Here is a 21,715-nt window from a genome sequence, read left to right on the forward strand (position 1 = left end):
GGTTTATATGCTATGTTGAACGGGAGGAGCTCGATAGCCCATTTTGCAATCCGGCCTGTGGCATCGCGGTTATTTATTATGTCATTGAGTGGTACTTCAGAGGCCACCGTGATTGAACACTCTTGGAAGTAGTCTCGTAGTTTTCGGGATGCCATGAAGACCGCGTATGCTATCTTTTGATAATGTGGGTACCGTGACTTGCATGGAGTGAGGACGGTGGATACGTAGTATACCGGCTTTTGTAATGGGAATTTATGTCCATCTGTCTCTCGTTTGACTACGAGCACAGCGCTTACAACCTGGTGTGTTGCAGCTATGTATAGCAACATGGGTTCTCCGACATTTGGCGCTGCCAAAATTGGATTGGTGGCCAAGAGGGCTTTTATGGATTGGTGGCCAAGAGGGCTTTTATTTCTTCCAGCCCTGCTGTAGCCGCATCCGTCCACTCGAAGTGTTCGGTGCGTCGAAGAAGGCGATAAAGAGGTAGCGCCTTTTCTCCTAATCGGGAGATAAAGCGGCTCACGGCGGCCACACATCCAGTTAATTTCTGAATTTGCTTGAGGTCTGTTGGGGTAGCCAACTATGACAGAGCTCGGATTTTAGCCAGATTTGCCTCGATTCCTCTATTAAAGACAATAAAGCCCAAGAGTTTTCCGGCTAGTACGCCGAAAACGCATTTCTCCGGGTTGAGCTTGATGTCGTATGTTCGGAGATTGTCGAACGTAAGCCTCGTCTATTAATGATTCAACGTGTCTGGTTTTAATGAACACATCGTCTACGTAAGCCTCTACTGTTTTGCCGATTTGTGTTTCCAGGCATGTCTAAATCATGCGTTGATAGGTTGCACCAGCATTTTTGAGACCGAAGGGCATGGTGTTAAAACAGAAGGGAATGTATGGAGTGATAAATGCCGTTGCGGCTTGATCGGACTCCGCCATCTTGATTTGATGGTATCCGGAGTATGCATCGAGGAAACACAATGAATCGTGTCCTGCGGTAGCGTCGATAATTTGATCGATGCGGGGGAGGGGGAAGGGATCCTTAGGGCAAGCCTTATTAAGGTCTTTGAAATCGACGCATAGGCGCTAGGATTTGTCCTTCTTTGGTACCATCACCAGGTTTGCTAGCCAGTCCGGATGTTTTATTTCTCTAATGAAACCGGCCTCAAGTAGCTTGGCTAGCTCCTCTCCCATGGCTTGTCGCTTGGGTTCTGAAAAGCGCCGAAGAGTCTGTATGACCGACTTGTATCCCTTCAGTATGTTTAGGCTATGTTCGGCCAGCCTGCATGGGATACCTAGCATGTCTGAAGGATGCCAGGCGAAAATGTCCCAATTCTCGCATAGAAACTCTCGTAGTGCAGCGTCTATGGTGGGGTTCAGATGTGCCCCAATTGATGTTGTTTTTGTAGGGTCCGTTGGGCGGACCTGGAATTTGACTATTTCGGCTGCTGGTTTGAAAGAGGTGGACTTGGGTCATTTGTCGAGTATCACGTCGTCCCTGTCCACTGCGGAACACAACACAGTTAACTCTTCGGTCGCGAGGGCTTCGGATAGTGCCTCCAGGGCTAGTGCGGCAGTTTTATTTTCGGCACGGAGTGCTATGTCCGGATCACTAGCTAGAGTGATGATCCCATTGGGCCCCGACATCTTGAGTTTCATGTACCCGTAATGGGGTATAGCTTGGAAGCTTGTGAATGCATCTTGCCCCAAAAAAGGTGTGGTATCCACTGCTAAATGGGGCCACTTGGAATGTGATTTCTTCGGACCTATAATTCTCCGGTGTGCCGAATACCACATCCAATGTGATTTTCCCTGCGCATTGTGCCTCCTGACTAGCGATGATTCCCCTGATGGTCGTGCTGCTTTGCTCAATGCGGCTCTTATCTATTTCCATCTTGTTAAGAGTTTCCTCATAGATGAGGTTTAATCCGCTGCCGCCATCCATCAGCACTTTAGTAAGCCAAAATCCGTCCACTATTGGACTAAGGACCAAAGCGGCTGGTGCTCGGACTGTTCAGAATTGAGGTTCGTCGCTGGCATTGAAGGTTATGGTCGTATCGTTCCACAGGTTTATTGCTGCGACGTGGCAGACTTCGGTGAGGCTGCGGAGTGCTCGCTTGCGCCTATTGTGTGAGGCGAAAGTCTCAAAGACGGTCAATACTGTATTGTTATTTTCGACGGGATGGTGCTCTACGCTATTGTCGATGAGAAGGTCCTCGCTGCTCTTGGCCACCTGCCGGAGTATCCAACAAGCTCTAAGGCTGTGTGTTGGTATGGTGTCCGGTGTGCTGTGAATTTTGCATGGCCTATTGAGCCATCCCTCCAGTACGGTTCCATGCCCTGTAGAGGGCTTTGACTTCTTTGTAATTGGGTTGGGTGACTTGTGAGAGCGCACCCTTTTAGTTCGGACGAGGGGTTTAGCTAGGGTCGGGGGATCCCAGAATTTTGTTTGGGTCTTCCAGGCGTTTTCCATCGCGCAGTACTTCTATACTATGGCCGCCAGGTCGGCGAAGCATGCTATGTCACGGCGACTTATGGCGTTAAGAATTCCATTGTCCGTGCAGTTTTTGCAAAAGAATGAGATTGCGTCTTCCTCGCGACAGTCCTTAACCTTGCTCATTACAAGGAGGAATCTGGCCTAGAAGTGGTGTACTATCTCTTGGGGCTCTTGTCTGATGTGGGAAAGATCGCTTGCGTCTGGGTGGGTGGGTGAAATTAAGTCCACGTCTTGACCCAATCTGGAACCCAGGGGCGGAGGAGCTCCTGAGTTGGGCAGTTCGTGCTCCAGGATATTGCCCAATATTTGCGGCCTGCAGCCTGATTCTAAGTTCGGAGCCTGGGCCACGTCCTCCCATAGAAGGGTATCCGGCTCTGAGAGCTCGGTAGTCCGGACATAGTTCGTCCTCAAAATAGAGGAAGAATTGCCATTTTGCTCTTCCACCACCGCTATCTGATGGGTGACCGGCGGAGAGTTACTCTCCCTTAGGTCGGGTTTAAGCCTGATCCGATCATAATCCTAAATGATTCCCAGGGCGGCGATGCGATCCAAGAGCTCGTTCAAGGAGGAGAGCTCCATTGGATCCATCTGCTCGCTGAATTCTGGGTTGACGCGGAGGTTGTTTTTGATGACCTGCAATTTCATCGTCACCGCGACGGCCGAACGGGCGGCTATGATGAAACCGCCCAGCCGAAGAGTTTGGCCTACAGCCAGGGATCCTCCAGAGGTGATGTTATCATTGACAATGAGGCGAGCCATCAAGCCTTATCGGGACGGCACAGTGGAACTCTCAATGAAAGCACCAATGTCGATGTCAAAACCGGCGGATCTCGGGTAGGGGGTCCTGAACTGTGCGTCTAAGGCTAATGGTAACAAGAGGCAGGGGACACGATGTTTTACCCAGGTTCGGGCCGTCTCGATGGAGGTAATACCCTACTTCCTGCTTGATTGATCTTGATGATATGAGTATTACAAGAGTTGATATACCATGAGATCGTAGAGTCTAAACCCTAGAAGCTAGCCTATGATTATGATTGTTGTTGTCCTACGGACTAAACCCTCCGCTTTATATAGACATCGGAAAGGCTAGGGTTACACAGAGTCGGTTACAGAGAAGGAAATCGACACGTGGCTCGGCCCAACAGTGGCCCATTCCGGTGAAAAAGGTCGCCCCAGTAATAATTAGCAGGCCGACCCATATAAGGCCTACTTGTGTCAGGTCCATTTAAGCCCATGACCCATACGAGATGTGCCAATTCGGCCCATCAACGGCTCGTTAATATTTGAAACCATTGCAGCCCATCGTCAGTTCGAGCCCGTTAACAACCCGCTATATATTTGGGCTCAATATCTGCCCGATGAGATTTCGGCCTGTTAATGGGCCATTCAATGGATGGGCCAATTTTCAGGATGTACATCTTTCGGCCTTTTAGTGACCCATTTAAATGTTGGGCTAATTTCCGGCCCGGTGTGTCTTTCAGCCTGTTGACGGCCCATAAATCAGTTGGGCTATTTGTAGTCGGACCTGAGTTTCGGCCTTTTAGCGACCCATTTAAGTGTTGGGCCAATTTCCGGCCCGGTGTCTCTTTCAGCCTATTGACGACCCATAAATCAGTTGGGCCATTTATAGTCGGACCTGAGTTTTGGCCTTTTAGCAAGCCATTTAAGTGTTAGGCCAATTCTCGGTCATGTGTGCCTTTCGGCCTGTTAACGGACCATAAATGAGTTGGGCCATTTGTAGTCGGACCTGAGTTTTGGCCTTTTAACGGCCCATGCCCTTCATGGTCCAATACCAGCCCGGTTTCTCTTTTGGCCTGCTAAAGGCCCACAACACAGTTGGGCTATGTACAATACGACCTGACTTTCGGCCTCTTAGCGGGCCATGCTCTTCATGGTCGAGTACAAGCCCGCTGTCTCTTTCGGCCTGCTAAAGACCCACAGTATAGTTGGGCCATATGTAGCCCGAACTTAGTAACGGCCTGTTGACGGACCGTGAAATCAATTGGGCCCACCTGTTGCCCGCTTTGATGTTGGCCTGTTAACGACCCGGGAGGTAAGAGGGCCGACCATTAACCTTCGGCCTAGTAACACCCCATTAACTTAATGGGCCCACTAAAGTTCGTACATGTATTTAGGCCAAATTAGATAATTTGAGCCCATTAGGACGAGCAATTATGCACAAGACCAAAACCGATCAAGCAAAGGTACGGCATACAGGGAAAAACGTTACACAACCCGCATATATTACAGGAAATTACATCCACTGGGCAATCAAAGATTGATGCTAGTGCAAATAAATGAACAGAACCTAATGATCTACAACATCACAATCTGCAACCTCAGCACGGATGACGCCCATAAGCATGTGGGCAAGTTCTTGCTGCTTTGCTACATTGTCTCTGAAAACATTGATCAGTTGTTGTGTCGCACGACTCTGCACCTCTGATTCCTCCACCATTTCTATCATTGCTTCATCCATTAATTTGGTTCACAAACATATATTTTTTCTGTTGCATTCGGGACAGAGGATACTCAACAGATTCAGATAGCGATTTGGCAGGCTTGTATTATTGATAGTGGAGAGTGTCTCGACCACTACATCATAACATAAATTAGGAGGGGAACCAAACAGATTAATCATGAGTTATTGGCATATTACCTGGCCTAGATTTATTGGAAAGAAATAATGGGGTTGCCTTGCTATTTTAAGAGTTTGTCTTCTTATCTTCAGCAGCCTGCACCAAATTAACACACTAGCATTGCTATCATTGGCCAAGTCAGATAATAGGAAAGCAACATTGACACAACGAACGTTTGGGCAACTATCCTACACCAAATTAACAGAATATGTCACAACTATCATCATCCAGGTAAGTTAATACGAAAGCAACATTGACACAATGAATGAATGGGCAACTAGAGCAGCACTACAATTCAGTAACGTGCATGATATGAGATAGTACACTCATGCAGCTCTGTATGCAAAACTACCAGGCAGTTTTCTTTACAAAAATCAACATTGGCGCCTTTAACATTTTGCAACAACTAATTTTAGATCAGATAAAGGTTGGATTCACGCCGATCAACAAATACATGCTGATGCAAAAATATAGTGATATACAACAGGTACTTACATCAGCATTGGAGAACAGAGAATTCCCGCAAGATATTTTCTTGAATAGAATCCCAATGAAGGAAGTCTTCTATCATTTAACCTTATTTCCTAAAAGAGAGATGGGTAAGAAACATGTAGAAAATATGATCAAAATGCTATAAAATTTCATGATGCGAGATACACACATGCTTCTTAGAATGGAGTTGACATTCTTTTGCTAGACTGGAGCAGACTAGTTCTTTAGCCACTGGAATCTGCTTATTATCAGTGGGAGTTGGGTTTCCCTGTGCTGGAGCAATATCTATGAAAAATGGAGTTGGTTTATTATCTCCTGGCATTTGGATCTTTTGCAAAGACCTGGTTTGTAACCCTTCAGATTCTAACACTGCCGTCTTCCCCTTGCATGCCTTATATAGAAGAATGGTGCTTTAATTATAAAACATGCTACAATAGAGATGGAATAGGTACTGAAGAATAGAAAGGCATGACATATTGACATGTATTCCCTCCATCTAGAAATAAATGGATGGGTCTAGGCGTATTTCAGTTCTAGATACATCCAGTTTTATCCATTTCTGCGACATGTAATCTAGACGGAGGGAGTATGATGTAAGAGCTAGGGATACGACAGGAAAACACAGTAAAAAAACACTGAAAACTCACTGCAGAACCAAAGTATTCAAACCCACTGATATGAGATAGTGCACTCATGCAGCTCAGGATGCAAAACTATCAGGCAGTTTTCCTTACAAAAATCAACATTGTGGCCTTTAATAATACATTTTGCTACAACTAAATTTAGATCAGATAAAGGTTGGATTCACGCCGATTAACAAAATACATGCTGATGTAAAAATATAGTGATATACAATAGGTACTTACATCTGCATTGGAGCACAGAGAATTCCTGCAAGAATCTTTCCTCACAGATGATACAAATGCAGAAAATCTTCTATCTGTTAAGCTTATTTTCTAAAAGAGAGATGGGTAAGAAACATGTAGAAAATATGATCAGCATGCTATAAAATTTCATGATGCAAGGATACGCACACGCTTCTTATAATGGAGTTGACATATCTTTGCTGGACTGGAGCGGACTAGTTCTTTGGCCACCGGAATCTACTTATTATCAGTAGGAGTTGGGTTTCTCTATGCTGGAGCAATATCTATAAAAACTGGAGTTGGTTTATTATCTCCTGTGTTTGGATCGTTTGCAAAGGCCTTGTTTGTAACCCTTCAGATTCTAACATAGTCGTCTTCCCCTTGCATGCCTTGTATAGAAGGATGGTGCTTTAATTATAAAACATGCTACAACAGAGAGATGGAATAGGTACTGAAGAATAGAAAGGCATGACATATTGACATGTATTCTCTCCATCCGGAAAAAAATTGATGGGTCTAGGCGTATTTCAGTTCTAGATACATCCTTTTTTATCCATTTCGGCAACACGTAATCCGGACGGAGGGAGTATGGTGTAAGAGCTTGGCATACGACAGGACAACATAGTAAAAAAACACTAGTTGAATGTAAAACTGTATGCTAGCGGAATACGTACAGAAAAAACTAAGGCAACATACATGTGTATGATTGGGAAACTAAGATGGCATTGCAACAGAGCACTAGAACAACACTTCAATGCAAAAAAACATGGTATGGTAGATAGATGAACTACATATTGATGAATAAGAATGCATAAGATATTCAGAAGCATGATGTCCAAATTAAGTAGATGGCATTGTGATAGAGTAGAATGACAGTACTTGAATTTGAAAACATGTTATCATGAATGGAATAGGTACTAAAAACCAGGAAGGCATGACATATTTACATACATGATCAGCATGCTAAGCACATGGCATTGCAACAGAGTAGATACACTCCAGGACATTATATGCATGTTGTACCCATATGACAGGCCAAGTTAGAGCAAGGACCTTGTGGGGTGAAGACAATTCATCATCTTTCTACAAGTCTTCTGAAGATCTGCCTTTACATGTTCCATCATATTGGGTATCACTGACATCAAGTTTATTGGCCTTTACATTGCTCCGTGAGGTCCTTGTGGATATATCAGTGTGTGCAATTATATCTGACATGCATGGAAGACAACTAGTAGTTAGATTTATGTAATGAGTGCCTATAGGAGACGACATAAATAGTAGGACTGGGGTTAACTAGCAGCAACAGGTCTCATAAACTAAAGGGAGAACACAGATGAAAGCTACAGAATATGTATTGTTTGTACTCGAGATTAACTAGATGGCACACGAAAGTCTTAAAGAACAACATAGGTAATACTAGAAGTGGTATAATACTATAATCACCAGCCTGTGGGATAGCATTGGCTGATGGATGATAACTATGGAACAACGTTACCTAAAGAACAAGTATCTCAGCTGAACTATGGAACAGCGTTAACTCCTAAACAAGACCCGTAAGAGATCAGCATGAATATATAGTGAAATGTGATAATCTATTTTCCATGCTTAGATGAATAACAAAGCCATAAATGTTGCACACAAGTAAGATGAGGGTACAACCTATCTGGCCGCCATCCATAGGAGTGAGCATCATGTGCTGACTTGTCATTGGCCCTGCAGTTGTTGTGGATGTCCATGTCGGGCACGCGCATTCGATGCAGGGAACTGTTGAGTGGGGACTATAGCTCCCTTCTGGTGTATGCTTCCCTTGTTGGAGTAGCTGCGGTGAGTTAGAAGACGGTGTGGCTGAAGATGGAGATAACGCATAATGTTAAGAACGACATATCTCTTTGATCTAAAGAAATACACTAAGAGATCAACAGCAAGGTACGAGAGTGGTCACACGTCTGTTGACTGAAGACTAAATTGGGGTCACACGATTTTATTTTATTTTGGTACTGTCCGATCTATGCTAGATGGCTTGATTGCCATCTTGTGCCTCCCGGCTGACACTGTTCGGAATCTTCCCTGAAGAGCCAGTGACCAACGGCAGAGCAGCCTGCCTCCGCCGTTCATGGCCCCGGCCAAAAACCCCGCTCCCGCCCCACCGCACTGCCGTGGTTGCGCCGCCCCCGGGCCAATCTAGAAAGACTCCCCGTCATCCAGATCCGGTGGCGGCAGTACCTTCAACCCACGCAACTCTAAGATAGCCATCTAAGCGCTGCTACTGCAGTGAACTTGGCCCCGCACCCTTGCGTTAGACACCATCCAACCGGCAGCCTAGGAGCTCCGCCACCTCGAGGGGTGCTGCTTCCCATTGGGAATCGATTGGCCCAAAATAAAAATTCAGACAACTGATGCCTAAATAAAGTGATTTGAGATGAGGGTGCGACCTATCTGGCGGCATGGTGAAGTAGGCAGGTCCAGATGCTGAGTCGGTGAGGCCGGCACGGTTGCAGTGGCGACCGGCGGCAGGGAAACAGCGATGTCGCGACGGTCGACGGCTACGGGGAAGTAGCGCCGAGACTCTGGACGGATCCGAAGTTGGAGCCGCTCTGGCGCCGTGAACAACGGCGGGGCTGAATCGGCTCTGGTATGGTTTACGTGGCCGTCGTCGAGGCAACTCCAGCAGCATGGAGTAAGAGGCACACGGCCCAGTGCATGACGGCAAATGGACAACGTCTCCGGCATTAGGGAGGAGGGCGGCTTTGAAATTGGTGCGGTGGGGGGCGCCATGCATGGAGGAGGGGCTGAGGTTTTGCGGCTCGGGAGAAGGGAGCTTTCGGCGAGAAGGTGATTTGGCGCCCACGAGGTATGAATGGGGGGAATTGGGAGGGGAGTGGAACCATGTCTTACGGACGCATTTGTCTGAAATGTGAGGGGGGGTTACAGTTCTACCCCTGCCTTTAGGCTTCTTGGCTTGGGTCTGTGTACTGAGGGTCGAGGATAGTAGAGTAACTTTGCTCTCCCCAAATAGTGGGCAGGAGCGATTTCGGGCGAGGAGGGCGTGTTTTGAAATAAAGTGGGCGCGAGCGATTTCGGGCGAGGAGAGCGTGTTTTGAAATAGTGGGCGATAGCTATTTCGGGCGAGGAGAGCGTGTTTTGCCGACCATGGTTTATGAATTATTTAGCACATGTCATTTTGGCCGAGGAGAAGGCGCGCTTGGATGAAGTTATGAACCTACCCTCGATGTACAATGGGCCAATTGATGTGTGTCCCACATAGGACGGTAATTTCGCGTCTCCCATTTATTTGCTCGGGCGAATTCCACCGAGCAGAGGATGTTTACCGGTTCATTCAAATTTTGGGAGAACGAGCATCCACATCTACCTTACCAAGTCGATTCGAATCAAATTTGAAATATTAGCTTGCCACTTCTTTTTTAGATGGAGAGATCATGCTCGGGAGTAATGTGTTTTTACATGCTCGTTGCTAGCGATTTACTATATGACAAACAGTTGACCCACTCAAAAACGCGAATCAAACCCAAAATGAAATATCTCGATTCAATGAAATATCTCGTTCACTAGGTCAAAATAGTGAACTAAATCCAAGATTGAACACCTCAATCGAGTAGCATGTTTTATAGTATTATAGTACTCCATGAACATGTTGAAAGTCAAATTAATGAACTTGTTTCATATACGCATATATCCGTTCATGTGTGGATTGCAAACAACATGTTCTCCAATCTAAATATTTGAATGCAAGTTTATATTGGAACATGGTTTATATTAGTCTTTGATGCATAAAACACGACCTCCCCCTCTCCCAGACTCCTGCTCTCTCTCTCTCTCTCTCTCTCTCTCTCTCTCTCTCTCTCCGAGGATCTTCAATTATGTCGCACGCATCCGACACACAAACCTTGTTGGTCCCTCTTGTCGGTGTCAAAACCGGCGGATCTCGGGTAGGGTGTCCCGAACTGTGCGTCCAAGGCTAATGGTAACAGGAGGCAGGGGACATGATGTTTTACCCATGTTCGGACCCTCTCGATGGAGGTAATACCCTACTTCCTGCATGATTGATCTTGATGATATGAGTATTACAAGAGTTGATCTACCATGAGATCGTAGAGGCTAAACCCTAGAAGCTAGCCTATGATTATGGTTGTTCTTGTCCTACGGACTAAACCCTCCGATTTATATAGACACTGGAGGGGGCTAGGGTTACACAGAGTCGGTTACAGAAAAGGAAATCTACATATCCGAATTTCCAAGCTTGCCTTCCATGCAAAGGAAAGTCCCATCCGGACACGGGACGAAGTCTTCAATCTTGTATCTTCATAGTCCAACAGTCCGGCCAAAGTATATAGTCCAGCTGTCCGAGGACCCCTTAATCCAGGACTCCCTCAGTAGCCCCTGAACCAGGCTTCAATGACGATGAGTCTGGCGCGTAGATTGTCTTCGGCATTGCAAGGCGGGTTCTTCTCTGAATACTCCATAGAAGATTACAAACACAAGGATCGTGTCCGGCTCTGCAAAAGAAATTCCACATACCACCGTAGAGAGTATAATTTTCCACAAATCTAATCCGCTGACAGCTTTTCATAGCGTGACGTCCCACCATGGCCCAGTCTTTATTCGAGCCGTTTTTCATAACCAGCTACTGCACGTAATGCGAGGCGGTTTCCTTGACACATCTTGTCGAAGCAGAGATCGTGTCCCCTTATCACGGGATTCTTATCAATACGGGTATGGGTAACCCAGCCGCGCCATCAATCGTGGCGCTTGGGAAATAAGCGATTTTAATGGGCAAGTGGGGAAGCGCACAGTTTCTACCGCCTTTATAAAGAGATAAGGATTCTCCTCTTTCACCCACGCCTTCTTCCTTCTTCGCTCATCCATTCTCGCACGCTCGAGCCCCAGCGCCCCAGTTCTCACCTTCTCTGTATAGCCAAACATGTCCAAAGCGGGAGGCAAGTGGATGGCCTCCTCCGTCACGGAGGAGGACATTACGAAGCTCCGGGCGGCCGAATACTTGGCTGCAGACATCGCGCACCGGCTCCCGGACGCGGGGCAGATTATTCCGACTCCGGGACCCCACGAGAGGGTTGTGTTCCTCGCCCACTTCGTCCGCGGACTGGGATTCCCCCTCCACCCATTTGTCTGCGGGCTCATGTTCTATTACAGGCTAGATTTTCATGATCTGGCCCCTAATTTCATCTTCAACATCTCGGCCTTTATCATCGTGTGCGAGGCCTTTCTCCGCATCAGGCCCCACTTCGGCCTGTGGCTAAAGATCTTCAACGTGAAGCCGAAGATAGTGGTCGGCCAGCAGGAGGAGTGCGGAGGCGCCATGGTGGGCAAGATGCCCAGAGTCACCTAGCTCGAAGGCTCCTTTGTGGAGACCGTGAAGGGGTGGCAATCAGGGTGGTTCTACATCACCGAGCCGCGCGACGCCAACTAGGTGGCGGCCCCCAAATTCCAATCCGGCATCCCCATGCAGCTCACCTCCTGGAAGAAGAAGGGCCTAGCCTGGGGCGCGTCCGAGAGCTGACCGGACTCCAAAACTGCATCAAAAATATGATAACCAAGAAGATCAAGCTGGTCAACGTGGTCCAGGTCATGCTATTTTGCCGGATTCTCCCGTGTCAAAGACGGGCATTCAACCTGTGGGATTTCGACGCGGCCCAACACCAGACACTACAAGAGCTCTTCGACACGATGCACAAAGACGTCTGGAAGGTGTTGTTCAAGGCCGGCGAAGTTCCTCCTCCCACCACCGAGGACCGCAGACTCAGCGCCAAGTGCCACGCCAACTCGGTAAGCATTCTACATTTCGCAAGATGTGCCTTTCCTCAGTATATTCATGGGAGGAACTTAAGCCACCATACTGATTTAATAGGATTATGTGGCGATGGCGGAGCGGATCAACTGTCCAGCTCTGTTGCCAGAAGATCCAGCAACTGCTCTCTTGACGGAGATGTTGGTTCCGGCGCCCTATGAGGTGCCGGAGAAGAAGGCCAAGAAGAAGGCCACTGGGACCAAGAAAAGTCTCCGGCGCAAGGTGGTGTCGTACTCATCGTCCGAAGACACCGAGGCGCACTCCTCCAACGACAATGAGGAGGAGGAGGAAAACCCTCTCCCCAAACCAAGGGGGAGAAGAAAAGGAAGGTCGCCCCTTCCGTGGAGGCTGAAGGGTCCAAGAAGGGAAGGACCCTCCCTCCGTACCACTCACGACCGCCGCCTACAGCGAGGAGGAGTGGCTACCCAGGGCCAAGCCCCTGGCGAAGTCGTAAGTATTCGTATGCCAGAATACTTCTTGCATGTTTTAGCTTTATGGCTTCTTATTATGTGAAGATTTGCTTGTGCAGTCTGTCCAAAGCCCACATCGAATTATCCTCCTCGGATGGGTCCTTAAGCTCGTCGGAGATGAACAGTTATTCGCTCCCGACGGCTTCCACTCACCGACCCGTGGATGACACCGAGGTGTTATCTCAAAGGATACCGGGCCAGGAGGACGTAGTCCTGGAGACGCCTAAAGGCGAGACTCCCAATGTCAGGCTCGTGGGGGGGAAGATCCCCATGGATTCGGATGAGGGGAGCCGCAGCAGGCTTGGCCCCCAGCTGGATACTGCGCCGGAACCTCCAGTGGTTCCGGATACAGGCAGGCAGCCCCCCTCCAAGGGGGGCGAGCCGCCTATGCCGATGACCTCTGTCCATCCAGAGGCATCGAATAACTTGGTGGAAGCGCTTCAGGGCGCTTCCCTTGATGAAGGACACCGTACTCTTATGAGTACGGTGATTGCGAAGGTTCAGTCTGCTAAAAGCAGATTGACCGAAGCCTGCGCCAGCCTCCTGACAGGCTTTGAGGTAAGTAATTTAAATTATGAGAAAGTATCATAGTATAGACAGTAGCCCATGATGCTCTGTTCGGTGTTCAGGAAGAAAAGCCGAACAGAGGATCAAATATTATTCCCAGGAGTCTAATCATATTATGTCTGTGTGAATAAGCAAGCGTCGCTACTGGCCGCCGCTGCTGCCACTGCGTAGGTTTCCGGACTGAGGCAGAACCTGGGGCGGGCCGAAGAAGAGCTCGGCCTCGTGAAGAGGAAGCTCGAGGAGAACAAAGGTAAGTAATACCCCGTCTGAATGTTATATAAAGGAAAAAAATTGTTGATTCTAATAGAAGCACGATGAATTTTACTAGGGGCCATGATCGAAGTGGCGGCCCTTAAGAAGGCGCTGTCCGAGGCCGAAAACAAGGCGGCCAAGGAGCGCACCGAGCGTGAAAAACAAGAGGCGTGAGTTGATGAGGTCCAGCAAGAGCTTCAGGACTTTGTCAAAAAATTTGAGTCCTTGGAGCGTGACTCCAAGACGCAAGAGTCGGAGATTGTGAAGGCCCGTCAGAGCACACTAGACGCCAAGGCCGAAGCCCAGAAGGCCCTCAGGGACCAGGAGCATTCATAGATCTGCCACGCAGCATCTCTGATGCCGCAGATTTCTACCGGGCTGAGGAGGGGAGCTCTACGGATAAGCTATTTTGGTCCCAGTATATTGGGGCCAAACATCCGATGCCCTTGAGCGACCAGCTAAAGCAACTGGTCGAACTTCACAAGGCGGCCGAACTGGCCATGAAGGACTTCATAGTTCGGCTGTGGCCTGGTGAGCCCCTGCCCAGCAGCTACTTCAGCCTTGTCAAGCAGATGGTGAATGCCTATCCGCGGCTTGAAGTCGTTAAGCGGTCCGTCTGCATTGAGGGTGCACGTCGGGCCTTGGCCCGTGCGAAGGTGCACTGGGGGAAGATGGACGCCGAGAAGCTGGTGACAGAGGGGCCGCCGAAGGGCAAGGAGCATCGGCACCCCGAACAGTATTATGAAATGTCATTAAGGGTGCCCGCCTTGTAGCGGATGAATGTACTAAGGATGTGACGTTCAAATGAATGTACTCATGTCATCCTGTAATATGAAAACCAGTTCATGTGTGCTATATGGAGCTTGTTAATTTAAAATATTACCTTCTGTGAGGCCATTTATAAAATCTTGAGAGTTGGCCAATCGTCGGCTTTTGCCCCCATGCAACTAGTACTGGGGTGTTCGGGATAACTATAAACACTCTTTATCCAAATTGTTGGTCCTTTTAAGGAGGTGTTTAGCGCCGTGAACGAGGCAATCGGACTATACGGCTTTATCGCTCTCACTTAGCCATAGAAGTCTATAATTTTAAATTTTGGCGAAGCCCCTAGTATCCGGAAGGCTGGACTCGGGGCGCTATACACGCCTAAAATGGACAAGGCCGATTCCTCGCCTGAAGCGGTAAAAATCTTTAAGGATTTGAGACCTCTCGAACAGCGACCGGCTCTCGCCTTATCATGATAGTCAGTTTTTGGCTTTCTCTACTAACGTGTTGGTCCGGAAGAACCGGGACACAATCGCAGTAGTTGTCCCTACGCTACCTTAGCCGATATAGCGGAACGTAAGGTACCAAAACATAGGAGCCGGGCAAACCCAACTATTGACCCATGACATGATTCGGAGCCGATGCATATTGTGTTATAAGTTCGGGGTGCCGCACTGTCGAAAGTGTTCGGACTTGTCTTGCCAGGTTATGGGGTGCTAAAGCCCTTGGCAAACTGGCCGTGCCAAAATGCACGGGTATAATAAATAAGCAGTAAAGGAAAGGGGTAAATAAACGTAATAGCAAGCTGACGATGTATACTATTTTCCCTTGTTATTCAAATGATACGTCAAAGCGTACATATACAAGTAGTGCGATAAGCAGAATAGGACTGTTTGACACATCCTGACCAGGAGCGGGCAGTATGCGGGTATGTAAAACAGGTATAACGATCGTTATCAGAGACCACCTGAGGATTCCCTTGTCCACCAAAGCTTCTTGTCTTCCTGGTGTGTCCGTCCCGCTATGTGTCTGATAGCCGGTCTTTCGGAATAGCCTCCTGAAGATAGGCACCTGAAAGAAAAAAAAGGGGTGCAAAGATGCGTCTGTCCCGGGGCGGTTGAACCGCATTGTGGACCGTGTCATGGCCGTGCCTCCGCCTATGCCCAGGGTATTTTAAGTGTGCAGTTGTGTATGCGCGGCACAAATTTCGCCACCTGACTGGGACTAGGGAGGAGGCCGGATTGCTAGTCGAGCTCTGGACGTGCCGGATGATCCTGTTGCGGAGTACTCCAGACTCACTTGATGGTATCGGGGTTCTTTATCGCCGATTTGGCTGTTTGCTAAGAAGGCTGTTTTGTACTTCCGCCGCGAGGGCTGCAGTGTGCTCCTCCATGCGGAGCGAGCACTCTGTGTTTCCATTAACTGTAATAACCCCACGAGGTCCTGGCATTTTGATCTTGAGGTATGCATAATGCAGTACCGCATTTAATTTGGTCAATGCGGTTCGTCCGAGCAGTGCATGATAGACACTGCAGAAGGGGATGATGTCGAAGATTAACTCCTCGCTTCGAAAATTGTCCGGAGATCCGAAGACCACTTCCAGTGTGATTGAGCCCATACAACAAGCGTCCACACCGGGTATGACACCCTTGAAGGTGGTTTTTGTGGGCTTGATCCTTGAGGGGTCGATGCCCATTTTACGCACTGTATCCTGATAGAGCAGGTTCAGGCTGCTGCCACCGTCCATGAGGACTCGTGTGAGATGGAATCCGTTGATGATGGGGTCAAGGACCAATGCGGCCGAACCACCATGACGGATACTGGTAGGATGGTCCCTGCGATCGAAAGTGATCGGACAAGAGGACCATGGGTTGAACTTTGGGGCGACTGGCTCCATCGCATAGACGTCCCTTAGTGCGCGCTTCCGTTCCCGCTTGGGAATATGGGTTGCGTATATCATATTTACTGTTTTCACCTGGGGAGGGAATTTCTTCTGTCCTCCTGTGTTCGGCAGTTGGGGCTCCTCGTCGTCGTTGCTATGCAGCCCCTTTTCCTTGTTTTCTGCATTCAACTTGCCAGCTTGTTTAAACACCCAGCATTCCCTGTTGGTGTGGTTGGCTGGTTTATCAGGGCTGCCGTGAATTTGACATGAGCGATCGAGTATACATTCCAAACTGGATGAGCCCGGACTATTTCTTTTGAATGGCTTTTTCCGTTGTCCAGATTTAAAGCCTCTGAATCCGACATTGACTGCCGTGTCTTCCGCGTTGTCGCCATTGTTGTGACGCTTGTATCTATTTCGTCATGGCTTGTCGTTGCTGTCCCTGGCATTTGAATTGCTTGAGTTTTTGGGTGTGATGTTGCTACGAGCCAGCCAGCTGTCCTCGCCCGTGCAAAAGCGGGTCATGAGTGTCATGAGGGCTGCCATGGATTTTGGCTTCTCTTGGCCGAGGTGTCGGGCGAGCCATTCGTCACGGATGTTATGCTTGAAGGCTGCTAAGGCTTCGGCATCCGGACAGTCGACAATTTGGTTCTTTTTGGTTAGGAACCGACTCCAGAATTTCCTGGCTGACTCTCCGGGCTGTTGGGTTATGTGACTTAAGTCATTAGCATCCGGTGGTCGCATGTAAGTGCCCTGGAAGTTATAAAGGAACGTGTCTTCCAGGTCCTCCCAACTGCCAATGGAGCTTGCTGGCAGGCTATTCATCCAATGCCGAGCCGGTCCTTTGAGCTTAAGTGGTAGGTACTTTATGGCATGTAAGTCATCGCCGCAGGCCATGTGAATGTGGAGAAGAAAATCTTCGATCCATACCGCGGGGTCTGTTGTGCCATCATATGATTCAATGTTTACGGGTTTAAACCCTTCTGGGAATTCGTGATCCATAAGTTCATCAGTGAAGCATAGGGGGTGTGCGGCGCCTCTATGCTGGGCTACATCCCGACGTAGTTCAAATGAATCCGGTCCATTGTATTCGGCCCGGCGGACTTTGGTTTATCGTATCCGGTGTGACGGTCATCGTCACGTCTTGTGGCGCGCCCCCGTGATCCGTAGATTGATCTTGACTGTCCTGCTTTGTTTTCCAATACATCTCGCGGGTCCTTCGTGTAGCCTCAAGCCTTAGTATTATCGTTTGATTGGCGACGGGGTGCGGTCTGGACTTCGGGCTGGTACGCCGCTTTGTCGCGGCCACGAGGTGGCCGGTCAGCCGCATCATGCGCAGGTAGCGTGGGCTTTAAAGCCTCCTCCTCAAGTTGAGGTAGCAGCCTGCGCTTTGGGTAGCTTTTGCTAGGGCGCTTGAGTCCGTATTCCTCGGCAGCCAGGACCTCGGTCCATCTGTCAGTTAGCAGATCTTGATCAGCTTGAAGCTGTTGCTGCTTTTTCTTCAGGCTTTTTGCGGTGGCTATAAGCCGGCGTTTGAAGCGTTCCTACTCCACAGGATCCTCAGGCACAATGAATTCTTCGTCACCAAGGCTCACTTCGTCTTCGGAGAGAGGCATGTAATTATCGTCCTCTGATTTTGCATTTGTTGCCTGTTCTTTAGGGCCATCTTGCCCGTCCTCTTGCTTGGCCTGCTCGTAGCTTGGCTGGGCAAGATTGTTTTCGTCTTCGGCGCCGTCCGGATTGTTCTCTCTTGTGCCGGTATCGCTATTTTTGCTATGGCGGGGCTTGGAGTGGCACCTATGACGTTGGTGCCTAGATTTCTTCTCCATGGGGTTATCCTCCTTTGCCTCATCGCCATGGCTTTCTTTGGGGGTGTCCACCATATATATATCATATGATGAGGTGGTTGTCCAGCGCCCTATAAGCGGTGGTTCTTGTTCTTCTCCTGCATCGTCGTCCGTACCGTCGATGTCTTCGGAGTTGAAGTCAAGCACGTCGGTTAACTCATCGACAGTGCCTATTCAGTGGGTGGTGGGTGGGGAACGAATTTCTTCACTGTCCGCTTCCCACTCGAGCCGGACATAGCTCGGCCAAGAATCTCCCAACAAGGAAAGAGACCTTAATGAGTTTAGCACGTCACCCAAGGGGGAGTGCTGAAAAATGTCCGCGGTGGTTAACTCCATGACCGGCGCCCAATCAGATTCGATAGGCATGGACGCATGCGGATCGGATCCTGTAGCCGGAGACGAGTCCGCGGGTCCGATGACACCATCCCCGCAGGAGGTGGGATCAGTGTTCGGCTCCAGCGTCGATGAGTGCGTGGCTTCTGTGGCGGGGTCCATCCACCCGTCCTCGGAGGGCACGATCTGCTCTGGTTTGATTCCTAGCGCCGCCGCAGGCGCGATCTCCCGAATAGTGTCTGATGACAGATCAAAGTCATGCCCGTCGTGACCGTCTGGCGCGCCTGACATGGGCTCGAATCCGTCGAAGATCAAGTCTCCGTGGATGTCGGCGGTATAGTTCAAGCTTCCAAATCTGACCTGATGGCCAAGGGCGTAGCTATCGATCTGCTCCAGATGGCCAAGCGAGTTGGCCCGCAGTACGAAGCCGCCGAATACGAAGATCGGCCCAGGAAGGAAAACCTCCCCCTCGATCACATCGTTGAAGATAATTGAGGGAGCCATCAAGCCTTAACGCGATGACACAGTGGAACTCTCAATGAAAGCACCAATGTTGGTGTCAAAACCGGCGGATCTCGGCTATGGTGTCCCGAACTGTGCGTCTAAGGCTAATGGTAACAGGAGGCAGGGGACACGATGTTTTACCCAGGTTCGGGCCCTCTCGATGGAGGTAATAGCCTGCTTCCTGCTTGATTTATCTTGATGATATGAGTATTACAAGAGTTGATCTACCATGAGATCGTAGAGGCTAAACCCTAGAAGCTAGCCTATGATTATGATTGTTCTTGTCCTACAGACTAAACCCTCCGGTTTATATAGACACCGGAGGGGGCTAGGGTTACACATAGTTGGTTACAGAGAAGGAAATCTACATATCCGAATTGCCAAGCTTGCCTTCCACGCAAAGGAGAGTCCCATCCGGGCACGGGACGAAGTCTTCAATCTTGTATCTTCATAGTCCAACAGTCCGGCCAAAGTATATAGTCCGGCTGTCCGAGGACCCCTTAATCTAGGACTCCCTCACCTCTCCCTTTCTCTCCATCTCTCTCTATCTCTCTCTCTCTCTCTTTGTCTGTGTGTGTGGGGGTCTTTCTAGTTCGCATGCATATATACTCCATCTATAGGTCTCTCTTGCACACTATGTATGATACTCTAGTCCAAGCTAGATATCTTGGGTCCACTCATCGTACGCACACAAATTCCTTGGCTCGTTGCCCGTAACTCTCTCACGCAGCACTCTGTCGTCTCGGAGCTCTTCCCCCTCTCTCTCAAACTCTCCATCTACCTGGGTCACACATACACATGCATATCTCACTCGCACTCGACAGGCCAATCTAAAAATCTATCTCTCTCCCTCATTCTCTCTCCATCTCACATGCACACACACACACAATCTCATGCCTAGCTAGCCAAGTATGATGGTCTCTCACTCAATTGTAGGCACACGCAGTCCCCCCTATATGTCTATGACTAGCTAATCTTAGTCTCCATCACAAACATATGCATTGTCTATCTCGATTTCTCTCGGGGCATCTTTCTATCGTGCACGTACCTCCCTCGATCTCCCACCCATATAGTCCCCTCACGATCTCGAGGGGATCTCTCTATCACAAACACACCCTCTCTCCATCCCCATGCGTCCATGTTCTCCATGTGTCCCTCTCGACCTTTGTTCCTTGTTGGCCAGACCTTTATTGGACATGTGCTACAGGGGTGTCTCTCTCCATTGCAAACAATCAAACACTAGCTATCTTCGTGTATCTCCTCGCCTCGCTTTTCTATCTCAGAGATGCATGCGTGATATGTTCGCATAAGAAACAAAAAAACACACACTCTCTCTCTAATTTATCATTTATTGTCACTTTCTCTTTCACACACATACTCTTTTTGCACACTTACTCATTCTCCTTCACACGCACTTGATCTGTCTCGACTTAGCCACTCTCCTCGGTCCATAGCATATAGATTTATTAAAAAGTCAAACATCACAAAGTTTGACCATGTACGTGGAGAAAAACAATTACATCTACAACGGCAAACATATACCATTAGATTCACCATGAGATGCAATTTTGTATGATGTATCTTTGGTATTGTAGATATAAATAACATTTGCGTAAACCTGATCAAAGTTTCCAAAGTTTGACTTCTAAAAAATTTACATGCATTGCATTATCGAGCGGATGGAATATCTCTTTCCCCCTCTCAGCTATCTGACGCACCACTCAGCCTTATCGGGGCTCCTCAATCTCTCTCAAACTTTATATCTCCCTGGTTCACACATACACATGTCTCGCTTGTGCTATACATATAGACCCATCCAACACTCTCCGCTGTTGTTCTCTCTCCATGTGACATGCACCCCCCTAAGTACCATAATCCCTCACTCCATCATAGGCGCAAGCACTCCCCCCTAAGTATGATTATCTCTCACTAGCCATCAGGAACACACGTATTGTCTCCTTCCATCCATACGTCTATCTCGATATCTCTCGGGGCATCTTCTATCGTCCACACACCTTGTGACTCGACTCCCACCCATGTAGTCCCATCATGATCTCCAGGGGATCTCTCTATGACAAACATACACTCTCTCCTCCCCATGTCTGCATTTTCTCCGTACATCTCTCTCGACCTCTCTCCCTTGTTTGTCTGACCCCTCTTGGCCACGTGCTAGGGGTCTTGCTCTCTCGGTTGCAAACAACCACACACTATCTCCTCACCTAGCTTCCGTTGTCGAAGATGCATGTGTGATATGTTTGCATAAGACACACACACTTTTTCTCTACTTTTATCGTGTGTTGTCCATGTCTCTTTCACACACGCACACACACTTTTTTCACTCACTGTCGCTGTCAAAAACGGCGGATCTCGGGTAGGGGGTCTCGAACTGTGCATCTAGGCAGATGGTAACACGAGACAAGGGACACGATGTTTTTACCCTGGTTCGGGCCCTCTCGATGGAGGTAAAACCCTACTCCTGCTTGATTAATATTGATGATATGGGTAGTACAAGAGTAGATCTACCACGAGATCAGAGAGGCTAAACCCTAGAAGCTAGCCTATGGTATGATTGTTGTTCGTCCTACGGACTAAAACCGTCCGGTTTATATAGACACCGGAGAGGGCTAGGGTTACACAGAGTCGGTTACAATGGGAGGAGATCTACATATCCGTATCGCCAAGCTTGCCTTCCACGCCAAGGAAAGTCCCATCCGGACACGGGACGAAGTCTTCAATCTTGTATCTTCATAGTCCAGGAGTCCGGCCAAAGGTTATAGT

Source organism: Triticum aestivum, chromosome 3B (genome assembly GCF_018294505.1).
Source record: "Triticum aestivum cultivar Chinese Spring chromosome 3B, IWGSC CS RefSeq v2.1, whole genome shotgun sequence".
Taxonomy (NCBI): domain Eukaryota; kingdom Viridiplantae; phylum Streptophyta; class Magnoliopsida; order Poales; family Poaceae; genus Triticum; species Triticum aestivum.